Raw genomic sequence first — 18,271 nt, forward strand, 5'->3', positions numbered from 1 at the left:
TGGGTGGGAAGTAGGGACGCATGCTAACTCCCCACATGTTTAGACCCAGGTGAATTTGGGTGGGCTTTTGAATCCGGGTCGGAAAGGACTTGAAGTAAACACTTCTTTGGGGGAAGAAGGAATTAGCTAACAATTAAGAAGTGGTATAAATGTCTCCTCCGCCTCCTTCATCAAAAAATTAGGCATAAAAGCTGCTAGAAGCTGCTAGCAAGTGTACAGTAGTGCCTCGCAAGACGAAATTAATTCGTTCCGCGAGTTTTTTCGTCTAGCGAATTTTTCATCTTGCGAAGCACGAAATCCCATAGGAATGCATTGAAATTCAATTAATGCGTTCCTATGGTCAAAAAAAGTCCAAACAAAGCCAAATATGGTACAACAAGAGTTTATTAAGTGCTCTTTAAAGTCACACATACTGTAAAGAGCATTTCAAAATTCAAACCCAGAATTTTTTTTAAAAAACAGCAGAGTGGCCCAATGGTCACAGAAAATCATAAAAATGCAGAAAAAAACCACACAAGCTTCCAGATTCTTGCAAACCCCTCCCCAACTGTTCCCCCAGTCACCCAGCACACAGAAATTCAAACCCAGAATTTTTTTAAAAAAACAGCAGAGTGGCCCAATGGTCACAGAAAATCATAAAAATGCAGAAAAAACCACACAAGCTTCCAGATTCTTGCAACCCCCCACAACACCAAGTCCTTGAATTCCAAACACCCCAACCCAAAATCCAAAACCCCCCAAAAAAGTTTTAAAAGTTTAACTTACCAAATGGCTGCAAAAGAAATTTTGGAAAAGCTTCAAAAATCACCAAAGTCTTCAAAAACCTAAAAAAAGGCTACCACACCGCTTGCTATGACTTGCTCCTCGAAGTCAAGTCGCAACTGTACAGTATTAACGGTTTTAAGAAAAAGGAAACAAACTTGCAAGACGTTTTCGTCTTGCGAAGCAAGCCCATAGGGAAATTCGTCTTGCGAAGCAGCTCGAAAAACGGAAAACCCTTTCGTCTAGCGAGTTTTTCGTCTTGCGAGGCATTCGTCTTGCGGGGCACCACTGTAACTCCTACCAGGCATCTACAAAACGACCAGAAATGGTCCCTGGAATGATGAAGCATTATGTTCAGAAACATTGGCTTGGATAAAATGTTAGAGCTCATCTAGACTTCCTTTTGTTCTGCATTTCTAGACACAGATCAGCACTTAAAAGTGCTGTTGTCGTTCGTCTGAATTTCTGTTTGTTCCAATCCAGCATTAAATAATTTTTATGGGGGAAGTGCTGGGGGGGGGGCGGAGGGGGGTATTGCACAGACCTGCTCCTAGAAAGCACGGGGCACAAGGTAAGTGTGGCTGATCTCAAAGTCAAACTAACTTATGCCCCTTAACTTTCATGGTTCTAGTCTGAGTACAACTTACTTGGATAGAACTCAACTATTGGGGTGAGGGAACGCCTGTCCCCAGTGCCAGCCGCATTTTGAAAGTGCAAATGGGAGTTGTGCTTCTGAACTGAATGATGAATGTCATCTATAAGGTCTTCAAATGGACACAGAAAATTTAACCTCTTCCAGGCCACCTTTTCCTAACAATGTTTTCGTGCTGCTGGTTTGTACTGAACTTCCATTATGATGGTTTGAAGCGATGCATCTTAAAGCGCCTTCTTGTTTTTCCCTGCCCTATGAGAATTGTGTGCTAGAAAGCTGCCTTTAAATAACATTTTAATATGTTTTTTATGAAAACGGTAGTAAGCAATCATTATTTATAATTCAATACATTATACAAATGATATTAAATATTCAACAGTTCTTGTTTTTAATTCTGGAACCCCAGAGGTATTCATAAACAGGTGTCAAGAATTAAATACTCCTAAATGAAGAGTGTGAGTCTACTAACTTCTGTAGCAAACACAACCCCTTCACTCTTGTATTTGCTGAGTCATGGAGCAAAGCAACTGAGGTAACAATATTTGCCAAGTGACCACATTTGGCTGTACAGTTAACTGTCAATTAATATTTCAGGTATAGGGCTTTTATTTTATTTTATTTTATTTTACAAACTTATTTTATTTTACAAACTTTATTTTACGCAGTCCTCCACATGGCATCAACGCAAACTTGGAAAATCTTCAACATTACAGTTTCAGCTCACATCCGCAAGGTATACTGGAGAGATAATTTATCCATAGCGACTGCTGTGATGGAGACAGATTGCCATTAGATAGCCATTCATAAGCCATATAAATTGAGGCCTTTTGGAGTCAAATCCACCTTTCTTTCTTATTCCTCTTATCCCCCTCCAATAACTGTACATCCCAAGTATAAAGGTAAAGGACCCTTGACCGTTAGGTCCAGTTGTGACCGACTCTGGGGTTGCGGCGCTCATCTTGCTTTATTGGCCGAGGGAGGCGGCGTACAGCTTCCAGGTCATGTGGCCAGCAGGACTAAGCTGCTTCTGGCGAACCAGAGCAGCGCATGGAAACACCGTTTACCTTCCCGCTGGAGCGGTACCTATTTATCTACTTGCACTTAGTGTTTTCGAACTGCTAGGTTGGCAGGAGCAGGGACCAAGCGACGGGAGCTCACCCCGTCACAGGGATTCGAACCACCGACCTTCTGATCGGCAAGTCCTAGGCTCTGTGGTTTAACCCACAGTGCCACCTGCGTCCCACATCCCAAGTATACTTCAGTCAAATTTGGAGAGAGGCTGGCTCATTTCTCTGCATTGCTACAGCTGGTGTTGAGTTGAAAATTCCCCTAACACAGAGCCCTCAAAATGTTGCTGGGTACTCTAACAGCATGGCCAGTGGTCAGGAATGATGGGAGTTGTAGTTTGGCAACATTTGGAAGGCCACAGGTTCTTCACCCATGCCCTAAGAGCTTTTCACCCAACCTTTGAGGAGGGCATGCTGCCCCAAGCTCATGTTTTCCCCCACCAGTCTCAGTTTGGGGGTGGCAGGGCTTGTCCCCCTGGCAGCAGCGATGCTACTCTGACAGAAGGGTGGCATCACTCCTCCACCCAACAAGAGATGGTCGGTGATGAGGCAGCTCTGTTCCCTGGTCAGGGGAAAGCAGAGCTGGAGGAAACTTTGGGCCCAATCTTCACAGCTACGTTCTTTGGCTGTGAAAGTGAGGAAGGAGGCAATTTCCGCAATTTTCATGAGTGGGCTGGAAAACCATCACCATTTTTGAGGTGGTTTCTGAAAGCAGAGAGGCTTGTCTCCCTTTTTTTGGGGGGGGGAGGAAGAAGACTTCTTGCTCTGCAGCAGGTAGCTATGGTACTCCCATTTCTCCACCACAATACCTACGGATGTATTTTCTCTCGCCCCCAAAGTTCGCTGCCTTTCCTAGCTCTTTCCAAAAAGCCAACTGGAACTTGCAGCACACACACCTGGGGGGCAGAGAGAGGACAACCAGATGTCTGAGGTGTAGCTGCCACCTCTTCATCCCAACCCTGCCACCTTGGAAAGTCACCAAAATTATCCCACCCACGTTTTACTGACCTCAAATGGGGCAATGGAATGTGCGGCATTTGGTTCATCCTTGACATCCAGACCACAAATGATGCAGAAGATGTGTGATTCATAGGACACTTGTTTCTGCAGAACTTCAACAAATTTTATTTTTCATTTTCTTGTCATGCAGGAGATGGGTCTGTTCTGTATTTGCCAGATGTTTTTGGCCATGTTTACAGAAAGTTAATATCTATATGTCACTTTAAAACCTCAGTTCTCCCAGGAGTTCACTGGAATCTGTACACAGCAGCAGGCCGTGGCTGTGTATGCACGGCTGTTTACTCCAACTCCATCCCAGTGCTGGTGTTTGAAGCTGAAGACACATGGCTTTATCCACAATCCACCTGTATCCTGTCGTTTCTTGAGAAACGCTGCTAATTGATGTGTTTCCTCTCAAACCAGCTTCCATCTGAGTCAAAAACGTAAGCTATGGTTGTGCTAAGGTAGGTACATTTTCGATAATCATTGTGCATGTTCAGATTTCGGCTTCCTTGAGTAGGAATTTGGGGAGGGGTGCGGGTGTGAGGAAGCAAATCAGGGGTTGCGTACAGCAACATAAATCTGGGGAGAAACGGCTTTGCTGTGTTTTCAGCTGCCAATGTGTACATGCCCTGTACCTTTAAAGCAAATTTGAGAGCTCATTCTTTCCCGCAAAGAAATCTGGGCACTGCAGTTTATCACTCGCAGAGTTATGATTCCCAGCAACCTTTAACAAACCGCAGTGGCCAGAATTCATTGTGTGTGAGTGTGTGTGTGTGTGTGTGTGTGTGTGAATGTGCTTTGAAAGGGCTTTAAGGATACAGTGTGTGCTTGTCCGTAGTGCTGACATGATATTGAAAAAGTCTTACCTCTCCACTTGGACCCAGATGCTGATTAAATTACTGTAAATATCCCAGTAATTACACACATGCACACAGGCACACACACCCCTACTACATGTCAGTCTGGCCAATATTTTGGTAAGAATGGTAGAGCACATTATTTGAATGCCTAAACCTGTCTATCAGAGCTATGATCCTTGAGATTGCAATTGCTTGTCAGTGAATAATAATAATAATAATAATAATAATAATAATAATAATTTATTATTTATACCCCGCCCATCTGGCTGGGCTCCCCAGCCACTCTGGGCGGCTTCCATAAAAACCAAAAATACAATAAAATATCACACGTTAAAAACTTCCCTGAACAGGGCTGCCTTAAGATGTCTTCTGAATGTCAGGTAGTTGTTTATCGCTTTGACATCTGATGGGAGGGCATTCCACAGGGCGGGCGCCACTACCGAGAAGGCCCTCTGCCTGGTTCCCTGTAGCTTTGCTTCTCGCAATGAGGGAACCGCCAGAAGGCCCTCGGCGCTGGACCTCAGCGTCCGGGCAGAATGATGGGGGTGGAGACGCTCCTTCAGGTATACTGGACCGAGGCCGTTTAGGGCTTTAAAGGTCAGCACCAACACTTTGAATTGTGCTCGGAAACGTACTGGGAGCCAATGTAGGTCTTTCAAGACCGGTGTTATATGGTCTCGGCGGCCGCCCCCAGTCACCAGTCTAGCTGCCGCATTCTGGATTAGTTGTAGTTTCCGAGTCACCTTCAAAGGTAGTCCCACGTAGAGTGCATTGCAGTAGTCCAAGCGGGAGATAACCAGAATTTGTGGGCCAGTGGTCTGATTCAGAACAAGATGGCTTCATATGCTCATCTGGATAAACCTTTCTTGCAATGTGAGTGCAGAACCCACTAATGGTAGCCATTACATCAAATGCCACTATTAGTTCACCCCGCCATCTCTAGCCTGAATTCACTTTTACAACAGCAAGAAACCGCTTTGTTTTTTTCTAGCAAGACCATTCAGATTCCTAACATTACATTTGTGTATGTGGCACTTCATAATCCCCTCTGCTATTGACTGATATAAGTAGCACAGTGTTCTACCACTGAAATGCTAGTGCTAAAACAAGTGATTATAAAAGGTTTCCTTTTTAAAAAAACATTTTTTATTTAATCATCTGTTTATTTCTTTCAGAGATATCTTTCAGCCCGCAGATCTCAGGGTAGGTTACAAAATTTGAAAACAGCAATAATACACCAACATTAAATAAATAAGAGGAGGTAAAACACAGAGTTAAACCTAGCAAAGTAAAACCTAGCAGTGGACTGATGCACAAAGACTTTCTTAAAAACACTACATGGATTTTACATTTGCATCAGTCACTAGAAGGAATTGAGATGGTGTTTGCTGACTTATGTGGAACCATACAGACCTCTAGTGGTGCAAAATGGAAACAAATGCACACATTGATTGCAAATTTGTCAGGTTGTGAGGAGTCTTGCACACCAATGAAATTTTGCTAGCCTTACAAAAAGCCTCTTTGCTTTCCCCAGGGTTCCTTGGGTTTTTCTCCCAGGAAGGAACCACAAAATTCACCTCAGAATTTCGCATTAGGAAATATTCAGTGGAAATACTCTAGTCCTCAGCTTTATCCAGTGCAGGGAGAGTTTCTTCACTATCTCCAGAATGCCCATTAATGTTTTTAGTCAGGCAAGACACAAACGACACCATCTGACCAAAGACATGTAGGGATGTATGCAAGGCACAACCTACGTTCCTTAGTCCTACCAAAATTACTTTTGCCTTCCAAATTTATCCCATGAATTCACATTAGTCTATGAGGAAGCTGTTGCAAATGCACAGTCATTGAAACCCGCTGGAAGTAAGGGTTTTGAAAATGACAGTTGTTAAGTTGTGGGTGAACATATCAGACGACACAGCGATTCTTCAAACAGCTCTTGTTTATTCACAGGCCAGAACAGAACAGAACTGAACTGAAGGGTTCAGCCAGCCTGCTTATATAGAGCTCCAGTACAACGTAACTGTAGCAACTTTCTAAAACTATCCAATCACTGAACGTCACTTTCGATCCCTTATTTGCATAACTATCTACAGTATCCCCCTGCTGGGCCAGGGTGAGAACTTCAGTACATAACAACAGTAACTTTAACCCTTTGGGGACATCGCATAGCATGGAGAGAGGGTGAAAGCTGATACCCTGGTCTTAGCCCACCTTGGAGGCTCCTACTGACTCTGCCCCTACCCTGTGCATATTTTAGGACTCCCCTTTCTTCTGTGTTTGTAAGTTGCTTTAAACTGGGATCTTAGGATGAAGGCTGAGATGATGATCATGATAATAACGATATGATAGAGAGAGGACCTTGGACAGCATTACTGATGATGATGGTGGTGGTATTAATTAAATTGATACGCCATCCTTCATCTGAAGATCACAGCATGCAGACTCAACAGTGCACATGACCCTACTAATTTTTCATATGCTGCTACCCACAAAGAAAGGAAAATGCCTAAGACTTCAAGCTGTAATCAATGTGATAAAACTGTGCAACGAATCATTTCCATCCAGCTGTTCAAATAAAAGCACCAAATTCATCCTGGTGTCTGCACACCTTTTAGTGCTCACTCCATGAACAAATAAATAATTTTGCTTGTTAACCTTCCCAACAAAGGGGAGGGGGCAAAGCCATACCCGGGGAAGCTCCGCCAAAGTCTGGGAAAGGAATCTCAGGAGAAAATTGCGCAGAAACAGACATTGCTTCCAGCTCTTCCTTTGCCATCTGCAGTGCCTGCCGGAAGAGTCAAACGAGGTTGCGTCTTGGGGGTGTCCTTGAAGAAAGTACGGGGAAGGCTGCTCTCACAGGGTAAGTCTGCTCCAATTACACACATTTCCACTTGTTTCCAAGAAGCTCGGTTCAGCTAGAACTCTGCACATGCCCCTTGCGCATTGTGTTCATTTGGCTTTGCTTCAAGCTGTGAGGATACGATGCCATTGCAAAGGAATCAGTTCAAGCTAAGGATCAAAGTAAGCTCTGGTTCTTCCTGCCACATATATTCTGAATGGTAGTCACCATGCAGAGGAATTTTCCCACTAAAACCCATGTACACAGAACACTAGAGATTAAGTGTAAGCCTAACTAGCCCTCAGAACCTCTGGAAGTGGATGCCTGTATTTGGTATTAATTAATCCTGGACAATTAAAATGGCATCCTCTGGCAAGTGCCTTAGCTCAGCGACCAGATTAAGGCTAAATGTGCATTGTCCAAATTTAAGTTTCTAGGGAAATGCCTCCACTTCCTATACCTCAGTTACCTCGCTGCAAATTCTGATTATCCAGACATCCCTCCTGACCTCCCAGTCTCTCTCTCCAGTGGTAAAATCATATTGTGACATTCAGTAAGAGTCTACTACTTGCAGCCATTGTCATTTAAAGTCCCTTCCACCACATCTCCATTCTTAATGAGAGCACCCTCTGCAGTGCTGGATTTACGTATAAGCTAAACAAGCTATAGCTTAGGGTCCCACTCTCTTGGGCCCCCCAAAAAGGAATAAAAAAACTGGATGTATATTTCCAAAATATAAGATAAAAAACAAATAAAATAAAACCTACACACAGCAACCGTGTTTTGTGTTGTGTAGCCTCCTATGATGTAAGTCATGGGCCCCGCCTGCTAGCCTGCTCCCTAAAATATCACTGGTTTGCTATTATTATTTCATGTTATAGCAAGTTTCTAGAGACGAGATTATGAGTCTTTGTAAATTGTGTTTCTAAAGGAACTTTTGTTATTGAGAAATGCCAATGTTATTGCATTATTAAGTTTATTATGAATAAAAATCATTTTAAGTTACAGCTTAATAATTATTTGACTATTAATATACTTCTTCTTAATTGTATTTCAGTGCAACAATTACTTTGATAAAATACATACCGTATTTTTTGCCCTATAGGACGCACTTTTTCCCCTCCAAAAATGAAGGGGAAATGTGTGTGCGTCCTATGGGGCGAATGCAGGCTTTCGCTGAAGCCTGGAGAGCGAGAGGGGTTGGTGCGCACCGACCTCTCTCGCTCTCCAGGCTTCAGGAAGCTATCCGCAAGCCGTGGAAGAGCTGTGCGACTTCGCACAGCTCTCCCACGGCTAGCAGAGAGCTTGCCTGCACCCAGATGCTTGGGGAGTGCTGAGCTCAGCACGCCCCAGGCTTCTGGCTTTGCGCAGCTCTCCCACGGCTTGTGGATAGCAGCCTGTTCTGGGGGCTGGGGGCGGGGGAAGCTCGGGCTTCCCCCGCCCCAGCCCCGCACCTGGAGGGGAAATAATTTTTTTTCTTTATTCCCCCCCCAAAAAAAACTAGGTGCGTCCTATGGGCTGGTGCGTCCTATGGGGCGAAAAATACGGTATTTTGTTACGTGCAAATGGCTTTAGATACCTATTAGGTCCATAAATTACCATATAGCATATATTCAACACAAAACAGCAACAATTTGTTGTTGACAAAGGACAGCTGGACTTATAAAGGGCCTCACTACTTTCAGTAGCTTAGGGCCTCATCAAACCTAAATCTGGCCCTCTGTGTCACAGCTATTGCCAGCAAGCCAGCCCCTTCCTAACAGCTGGGCACCTCTCATTCCTCAGTTTTTCAGCCTTCCCCAGCTTTTTTGGGTTCCCCAGGAAGGCTGCCTTCTATTCTACTCCTCTCCAAGCTTGATCCAACTCCATGGATACCTAAAGGAGCAATATTTCTTCCCCACCTTAGCTCAATCCCTTACCCTTCTTGCCTCTTGTCGTCCTCTCCAGGGTTCTAGGCCATGTTTGATGTTTTCATTTTGGGTTTAGGATAGTTGCAGGAAAGCAAAAGCCAGTATCTCCAAAAAGGGTGCTTTGTATATTTTTGGACCTTTATCGGGTGGGTTCTGTGGAACCCATGGCAGAATCAAATGCAGGTAAAATGTACCAAGGCCTTTTTTTTGGGGGGGGGGCAGAGGAAATCTGAAGACTGGTTGGATTCTTGGGCCAGGAAGCAGAAACAAATTAATCCAGTTATGTTTAACCACCAGAAATTCATCACCCAATTCAACAACTTATTATTGGAGGGCGCTGTGATTGAACCCCTACAAGGAGGGATGTTGTTGTTGTTGTTTAGTCGTTTAGTCGTGTCCGACTCTTCGTGACCCCATGGACCAGAGCACGCCAGGCACTCCTGTCTGAGGGATGTAAGTACCAGCAATTTCCATTCTGACCTGTATTCACCATAATCAGCGCTGTTTCCGTACTGCTGCAGTTCAGTTTCTGCCAAATACCACATTATTTATCTCACTCTCCACTATTTAACATAAGTTACATAACTTATGCAACGATTTATATAAGATACATCCATGTAAAGAAAACATGAAAACAATATAAAAATAAATAAATCATAGTAGGTATTACTTGCAGACTTAAAACAAAAGCAACAATCTGAACAGATACTGATTGTATTCTCTTAGCTGATTTCCATTCCTGGCTACAGATAAAAATGTGAACCGCAGCAATTTCCACTCCTGTTTCCATTTTTGTTGGAATTCCCTGACATCACCACCCTGTTGTCTTAAAATTCATTAGAACTGAATTCTACAAGCAAAACTTGTTACGGCCTCCGTTTGTGAGGAATTCTGCTGTTAGGCTCCTGAAAACAGAGGCAGAGAAAAATGGAAATGTAATCTTGCCAGACAGCATCCTTTTGTAACCAGGGAACCAAACAGAGGGCCTTCTCGGTAGTGGCGCCCATCCTGTGGAACGCCCTCCCTTCAGATGTGAAAGAAATAAGCAGCTATCTTCTTTTTAAAAGACATCTGAAGGCAGCCCTGTTTAGGGAAGTTTTTAATATTTGATGCTGTACTGTTTTTAACACTTGATTGGAAGCCGCCCAGAGTGGCTGGAGAAATTCAACCAGATGGGCGGGGTATAAATAATAAATTATTATTATTATTATTATTATTATTATTATTATTATTATTATTATTATTATTATTACAAACAAACAAACAAACAAACAAACAAACAAACTGTAAACAGGATGTGTACTCCACTGAAGTTCCTATAAACGAGGCAACATTTCTACTCCAAAATAAAACCTCTTTAGAACCTTGTGTTTATGATATTACTTTGTATTTTCATAACCCCTTCAAGTGGGCAAAGTGAGCTCTACACCTTATCTCAGAATGCGATACCAGAAGTCTGAAAAGTAGGTCAGTATGATCAAGGACTGCGTTTGTAGATGGGATTCTGATTCACAGCTAAGTATCTTGGCTATTCCTCTATGGTGACAGCAGCAAATGCCTGAACAGATAATACACAGCATGAGATAGCATGAGAGGGTCTTTCCCAGACATGTCAGATCTAATCATTTCTTACCATGGAAAGGCTTCCTTAATCCTTGGCAATCAGTCTTACTCATTTCCTTTGAACATACACAGTCTGTTCTCCCTTGAGCTGCAAAGTCTATTCTGTGCTTATAAGGTAAAGGTAAAGGGATCCCTGATCATTAAGTCCAGTTGCGGATGACTCTGGGGTTGCGGCGCTCATCTCGCTTTATTGGCCGAGGGAGCCGGCGTACAGCTTCCGGGTCATGTGGCCAGCATGACTAAGCCGCTTCTGGTGAACCAGAGCAGCGCACGGAAGCAGAGCACGGAAGCAGAGCAGCGCTGTTTACCTTCCCACCGGAGTGGTACCTATTTATCTACTTGCACTTTGACGTGCTTTCGAACTGCTAGGTTGGCAGGAGCAGGGACCGAGCAACGGGAGCTCACCCCGTCGCGGGGATTCAAACCGCCGACTTCCAATCAGCAAGCCCTAGGCTCTGTGGTTTAACCCACAGCGCCACCCGTGTCTGTGCTTATACAGTTCTGCTAAATATAGTTCACCGCTTCTTGTCACTTTCTGCATTTTGGAAAACCGGTTGGGGATGCTACTATAAAAAGTTCCCTCTCTACACAATAAAGAACCCCCAGCCTGGCCATAAAGTATAGAACTGATCCATGTTGAAAATGTCCATAAAAGTTCACCAGAATCTTACAGACTTATATTTAAATGGTGGCAATTGATGTGTTCTTTAGTTCTAGACAAGCTTTCCTCAACCTTGGGACACCAGGTGTTCTTGAACTACAACTCCCATCATCCTTGACCACTGGCCATGCTGGCTAGCAATGATGGGAGTTGTAGTCCAATGGCATCAAGGGACCCAAGGTTGAGAAAGGCTGTTCTGGATATTACCGCCAGGGGGAGCTGCAATACCATGGCCCATGTGATGTGTGGTCTTGGCAGTCTTGAAATGGTTTTGTGTAATGGAAGAGGTGAAAAGGGACCGTGAGATGCACTCAGAGATGTTAGTTATTACATTTTAGATGGTTTTCTTTCCCCATCTTTAACCCCACAACCCCCCTGGGGGGGGGGTAGACTCTGAGATAATAGGTTTACAATCCAATTCACCACACTGGGGTTGCTTCCAGACTATTGTTATGTTCAGGCAGAATTCAAACACATACAGGTAAATTCAGGTTTTGCTAGTCTGGTGCTCTTGTGCAACAGATCCGTTTCTCTTAAAAATTGGACTTTTTGCAGTGAGGAAAGCGATAGGAAAACACTGGAAAGTGTGGAATAATATTTGCTTGATGCAACGCCATCCAATCTCAATAACAAATGAGGAGGAACGTTCAATAAATAAGGTATCTAGAAACAATCTGGCTCACTCGAGTAGCTTCCCTTCAAATGCTAAAAGAAAACTGCTGTGCTATAGGGTAGCAGCAAGGCTAAGAAGCAAAAAAGGTTCAAATTTCTCAAATCCCTAGTTCAATAATAACCTCTGCCGAAAACCACAAGTTGGCCTTACGTTAAGCCACTCAGCCTGCCCTCCCATCAGCAATATTAAGATAAAGTTACCGATGAATCTTACAGAGTTGTCGAAATGCAGCAAGATAATGTATTTGTACACTTAGAAGTGTTACGTACTAAGTCTTATTCTAAAGATTGCGTGGTTGCAGACACTGGAATTTTGCATGTTGTCAAAGGAGAGAGAATAGCAGTTGGTCCAAGTTATTTATTTAATAATGTGCACTCCAGCCTTCCAAATACAGCAGCTTTTAAGGTTATCTTAAAGCAGTTGTGGAAAACCTCAGGCCTGCCAGCCCTCTCCCTTGCCAGCGAGGGAACAAACTGCGGTCAAAAACTTCAGCAGTTTATTACGACTATTTCCTATTTATATATTGCAATCACTGCACGTTACACATTACAGCATAAAAGAAGCACATCCACAATGACTAGTCCTTGCCCTGAGGAACTTGCAATATAAATTTCAATGACAGAAGAGATAACAAAGGGAGAATGTAGAAGGAAGTGTCGCAAGGGGTCAGTACAATACAATACAATAGCAAATGCACCTATGTGCTTTCATTTCAGCTGCGGAGAGACTAAGCGGTTAAGTGAAAGAGGTGAGCTTTGAGGAGGGAACTGGCATTGTGTAGGAATTTTAAGAGGAACGTAGAGGGCATGGCAAGGCTAAGAAGCTAGCAGAGTTTAAGTGAACAGGGGGAGACTTTGCAGCACCTGAGGGTGTTACAGTCAGAAGTGCAAACTTCATGGGCTGGGATATATTTTGAAATAAAGTCAGAGGGGAAGGAAGTTCCCTGGATAGCTTTGATAACAAGGACAGTGAGTTCGTGCTGGACATTGGATTAAAACCAGGCATGTCCATTGTGCTTCATAGGTAAAGGTAAAGGGACCCCTGACCATTAGGTCCAGTCGTGACCGACTCTGGGGTTGTGGCGCTCATCTCGCTTTATTGGCCGGCGTACAGCTTCCGGGTCATGTGGCCAGCATGACTAAGCCGCTTCTGGCGAAACCAGAGCAGCGCACGGAAACGCCTTTTACCTTCCCGCCAGAGCGGTATCTACTTGCACTTTGACGTGCTTTCAAACTGCTAGTTTGGCAGGAGCAGGGACTGAACAACGGGTGCTCACCCCATCGCGGGGATTAAAACCTCCAACCTTCTGATCGGCAAGTCCTAGGCTCTGTGGTTTAACCCACAGCGCCACCCGCGTCCCTATTGTGCTTCATAAATGGCAATAAATAGCTGTTTTTCTTGGTGCACTGGCAAGTCTGAGATAACACTTGCTTGACACAACATCGTCTAATCTCCCCGCAAGCAAATCGGGATAAATGCTCAATATACAGGTCATTTGATCATAATGGCAGGACACCTCACTTGCAGAAGCAGAAACTCCCAGGTCTTAAAGGCTCTCTTATGTTCCGTGAGGTATAAGGAAAAGAAATTCCCTCAACCTTCCCTCTCATTTTCAAGGATATAAGGCACTGGCCCTTTCACATTGTCTGCTGGTAATCGTTTATTATTGCTGTGCATGGTGTTTTACAAAGTGAAAATAGCAAAACACAGGACCCAGCTCCAAATCCATCTAGATTACTGTTAGGTTGTGGGTGAACATATCAGACGACACAGCGATTCTCCAAACAGCTCTTATTTATTCACAGGTCAGAACAGAACTGAACTGAAGGGTTCAGCCAGCTTGCTTATATAGAGCTCCAGTACAACGTAACTGTAACAACTTTCTGTAACTATCCAATCACTGAACGTCACTTTCGATCCCTTATTTGCATATGTGGACCTGAACTATCTACAGTATCCCTCTGCTGGCCCAGGGTGAGAACCTCATTACATAACAATTACCATCTAGATTTAAATATTGGGGGCAGCCTTTCATGAGTCAGCCGAAACACCTTGCTTTCGTACAGATCTAAAAAGTTGGTTTCTGGTTGTCCTGATTGAGAATTAAAACTTTAAAGTTGTTCTTTTGAATGCGAAAACATTTTATTAATAAAAGCTGTGATTCTTGCATTTTTGTCAAGGGGAAATTGATTCAGGGAAAATCATACGGCAATGTTCTACAGGTGGTATTTAACCCCCAGCAAATTAGCAAAGATGCATAGAACATGTTCCAATATATGCTGGTGGTGTAAACAGGCTGAAGGGACAATGATTCATATGTGGTGGGGCTGCAAGAAAATTAAAAAATTCTGGGACACGATATACAAAGAAATTAAAAAAACCTTTAAACAAACTTTCAAAAAACAACCCAGAAGTCTTCCTCTTGGGAATATTGGGACCAGAGTTCTCTAAGGGAAAAGAAGAATATTCTTTGTCATGTTGGAAAATCAATAAAAAGCAATTTTAAAAATGCAAGAGCTTTTTAAAAAAATGTTTGTGGGCATGTTGGACAGGATATATTTAACGTACTGATAGGAATGTTTTTATTTGTTCACAGTCTGCATGTGCCATCACTCTGAATGATGCAGGACACACACCATGGTCACTTACTGCTGATTTTTGTTGTCTCCTTGGATGAAACAATACAAGGTAAACCATAGTTGATGACAGCTGATATGGGCTGGGAATGCAGATATATGACAGTTATTCTTAGTTTTAATTTACTTAACCCATAGAGAGTTTCCAAGTGACTTAAAAAACTCGAAAGCTTCACATAAAATGAAAAAAATGCATTGCAATAAAAGTCATTTATTATTATTATTATTATTATTATTATTATTATTATTATTACCACACCTTTTGCTGCTGATAGGTACCCAAAGCAGCTTACAGATAAAACAGCCCATAGAGCAAAACTAGTGAAATGACAGTGTTATGTACTGAGTTGAATAGGATCCAAACTGCAGCAGTCTGATTGGTCCTAGAACAATAGGATCCAAAAGGCAGCAGTCTGATTGGTCCTAGAACAATAGGATTCAGAATGCAGCAGTCTGATTGGTCCTAGAACAATGCAGCAGTATGATTGGTTGGCAGGAACCACCCAATCATGCTCCAGATAGAAGTGAATCCACAACCTGATTGGCTTACAGTAGAATTCCGGAATTAGCCAATCATGTGCAGCCCATTGTGTAAATAATGTATATAAAGCAGATACCTTGAGGGGACTTCCATTCATTCCTCCTCACCACTATGAGCTGAATAAAGAGCATGAAATCACTTTGCGACTCTGAGTATATTTCAGACAGCAAAAGGCTCAGCAGTAAAAACACACCAACAATTGAGAGCAAAATTGTGCTAATCCACCAGATGCCTGGGGAAAGAGACAAGTTTTTACCTATCACCCAAACAATCTTAATGATGGCATGAAGCAGACCTCTGGACCTTCCTGCGCTGGATTGTTGCTTTATATGGTGTGCAGCATCTTCTGCCATTCCGGTGACAGAAAGGTCATGAGAAGGAACAGTCATGAGACATAGTTAGGGTCTTTTACTGGCTGTCCCCAATGGCAAGGCCCTGCCCTGGGCTTAAGAACATGGAGAGATGGGAGATACAGATACAGCTCTAAGGACACGTCTTTTGATGTCTATAACATTTGACAGCATTTCCCTGCCTTTGCCCAGCAGATGGCAAGAGTGTGTTGGTGGTTCTTCATCAAAGTCATTGAGTTGTTTCACACAGTAAGGCTGGATTTGCTGAATCTGATGCTCTCTCTCTCTCTCTCTCTCTCTCTTTCCACTTCCTGCTGCATATGGTTCAAATTCTCTCCCACATAATGCTTGCCTAACTACTAATCTGTTTTACTTGAAGAGGCTTCTCAAGACGCATCTTTTGCTTTTTCCATCCCGAAGCTCTTATTTTCGATAGCTGAGCTATTAACTCCTGTCCCTTCTCTATGCCTTCTTGTGGCTACGTTACTTAAGAAAATCACGGGTGCACACGCTCACACATGGCCCAGCCCATGGAGGGATCTCTGTGGGATCAATCCAGCCCAGGCAAGATAAACCTTGCTGACCCCTGCTATAGTTCATCCAGGTCTGGTGGATGTAACTTTGGCCTCTGCTTCTCTGGTGTTACTGGAAGTTGATTCCAATCTAAAGTTGTACCAGCAGAACTTCAATCCTGGGCGATTGTCCACTGCATGAGCATAGGGACTAAATCGAGACACTGTATCGCTTCACCCCATAGGAAAAGAGGAAGGAGATGTGGAGTCTCAGGACTCATATTTGTTTCGTGGTTTTGCCCTTACTTGTCGAAGGCCATAACATCTTTCGGTTTGTGCTCCATCCATATCACAGGCTCCAGCAGAGTTCCAAGGAGGGGGTGGGGTGGGCACAATGTCTCCAAAAAGGCTGTAGGCTATGCTACTGCAACACAGAGATAGGACATTGGCATCAAGTGCAAGGTGCTTTGAAGGCCCAAAGTCAGAACTTCAAAGCACATTGTCAGGTGCTGCTAAAGAGGAGGTTTTTTTTTCTGTTGGCATGTGGCAGTGTCAGCAGGGTGCTTCGTTGGTGCTCATACACCAGTGCCCCATTGCATAACAAAAGGTTATGCTTAATTATAAGTTCACAAAGATACTTCCCAGTGCGATTAGAGGTGGTGTCCATTGCTGCCCTCTGACAGATTGCTAATTTTAACTGTAATTTGATTAAGAAGTTACAGGTAGGTAGCCGTGTTGGTCTGCCATAGTCAAAAATAAATAAATAAATAAAAATTCCTTCCAGTAGCACCTTAGAGACCAACTAAGTTTGTTATTGTGCTTCAGCTAGTCTCTAAGGTGCTACTGGAAGGAATTTTTATTTATTTATTTATTTATTTATTTTGTTTTGATTAAGAAGGATTCATCTATCTATATTGTTTGGCTGATGGAGATCACCAATATAGCTGATCTATATTCTTCTCCTTGCCTACTCACTGCAGTTCCAGTTTCTGGCCACTGCTGTCTACGCCTCTTGCAGTCTGCTTGCGGTGCATGTATTCCCTGCTGGATTCCAAACCTGGTGGTCTTCATCTAAATCTTCGCTTAATTATTGTCATCCGAAACCTCTACTGCTGGACTTAAGGGGATAAGAAAAAAGACATTTTGAGACTGCTGCTGGAATTTTGACTGCCTTTATACCAGCTGTTCCAAGTTGAAGTTCTTCCAGTGGTGGGAAAGGATACTGCGCTGTTCCCTTCTGGGTGTCTTAATGGCATCAGAAACAAAGCAGTTGACTCTGAGCATTTGTGCTGAAGAACGGAGCTCTTCTTTGTTGAACACTCGTCGAATGGAACTTGTCTGGATTGAAACTGATGAAGAAGAAGAAGAAGAGTTTGGACTTGATATCCCGCCTTTCACTCCCCTTCAGGAGTCTCAAAGCGGCTAACAATCTCCTTTCCCTTCCTCCCCCACAACAAACACTCTGTGAGGTGAGTGGGGCTGAGAGACTTCAAAGAAGTGTGACTGGCCCAAGGTCACCCAGCAGCTGCATGTGGAGGAGCGGAGACACGAACCCGGTTCCCCAGATTACGAGACTACCGCTCTTAACCACTACACCACACTGGCTCTCACCACACTGGATGATTCTTTTGGCAGGTCTTAATGGGCAGACCTTGGAGTCATGAAGAACATGTTTATATGTTCCAACTATTCCATCTCGGACACATCTGAATTGCCATCTTGGCAAGATGCCATCCTGGCTTAGCATTCTGTTTCTCATAGAAGCAAGCTGGATACCTCTAAAAAGCCCATAATCATGATGGCCTCCCCATGCTGTGAACTATGGCTTCAGACTTGCTACCATAGCATTATTAAGAACACAAGAAGCGCTATTCTGGAGCAAAACAAAAGCCATCTAGTCCAGATGCCCATAGGAAGCCCACAAGAAGTTCAGGATCGCAGCATCATTTGCCTGCAACCTGTGTTCAGAAACACTATCGGAGCTAAGCAGGTGTGGGCCTGGTCAGCACTCTAGATGGGAGACCATATGTAAGTTACTCTAAGCTTATCATGTAAAGAGATATTATATCTCTGTGAGTAGTAAAACAAATAAATCCTTATCATTCTAAATGGCATATCTGGTGGCATTTGTTGGTTGCCTCTGAAAACTCATGCTATAATAGTTTATCAGGAAACATCAA

The 18,271-nt window shown here is 43.4% G+C and overlaps 1 long non-coding RNA gene across 1 annotated transcript; it reads left to right on the forward strand.

Moving 5' to 3' along the window:
• Positions 1-1,931: 1,931 nt before the first annotated feature.
• Positions 1,932-17,151, forward strand: LOC310763579. The gene is made up of 8 exons (XR_014548671.1): positions 1,932-1,946; positions 2,080-2,305; positions 2,677-3,944; positions 5,519-7,206; positions 9,393-9,460; positions 13,858-14,026; positions 14,649-14,740; positions 17,072-17,151. It is a non-coding gene; the product is annotated as an uncharacterized lncRNA (long non-coding RNA).
• The last annotated feature ends 1,120 nt before the right edge of the window (positions 17,152-18,271 follow it).

This window comes from Podarcis filfolensis (genome assembly GCF_964270895.1).
Source record: "Podarcis filfolensis genome assembly, chromosome: 5".
Classification (NCBI taxonomy): Eukaryota; Metazoa; Chordata; class Lepidosauria; order Squamata; family Lacertidae; genus Podarcis; species Podarcis filfolensis.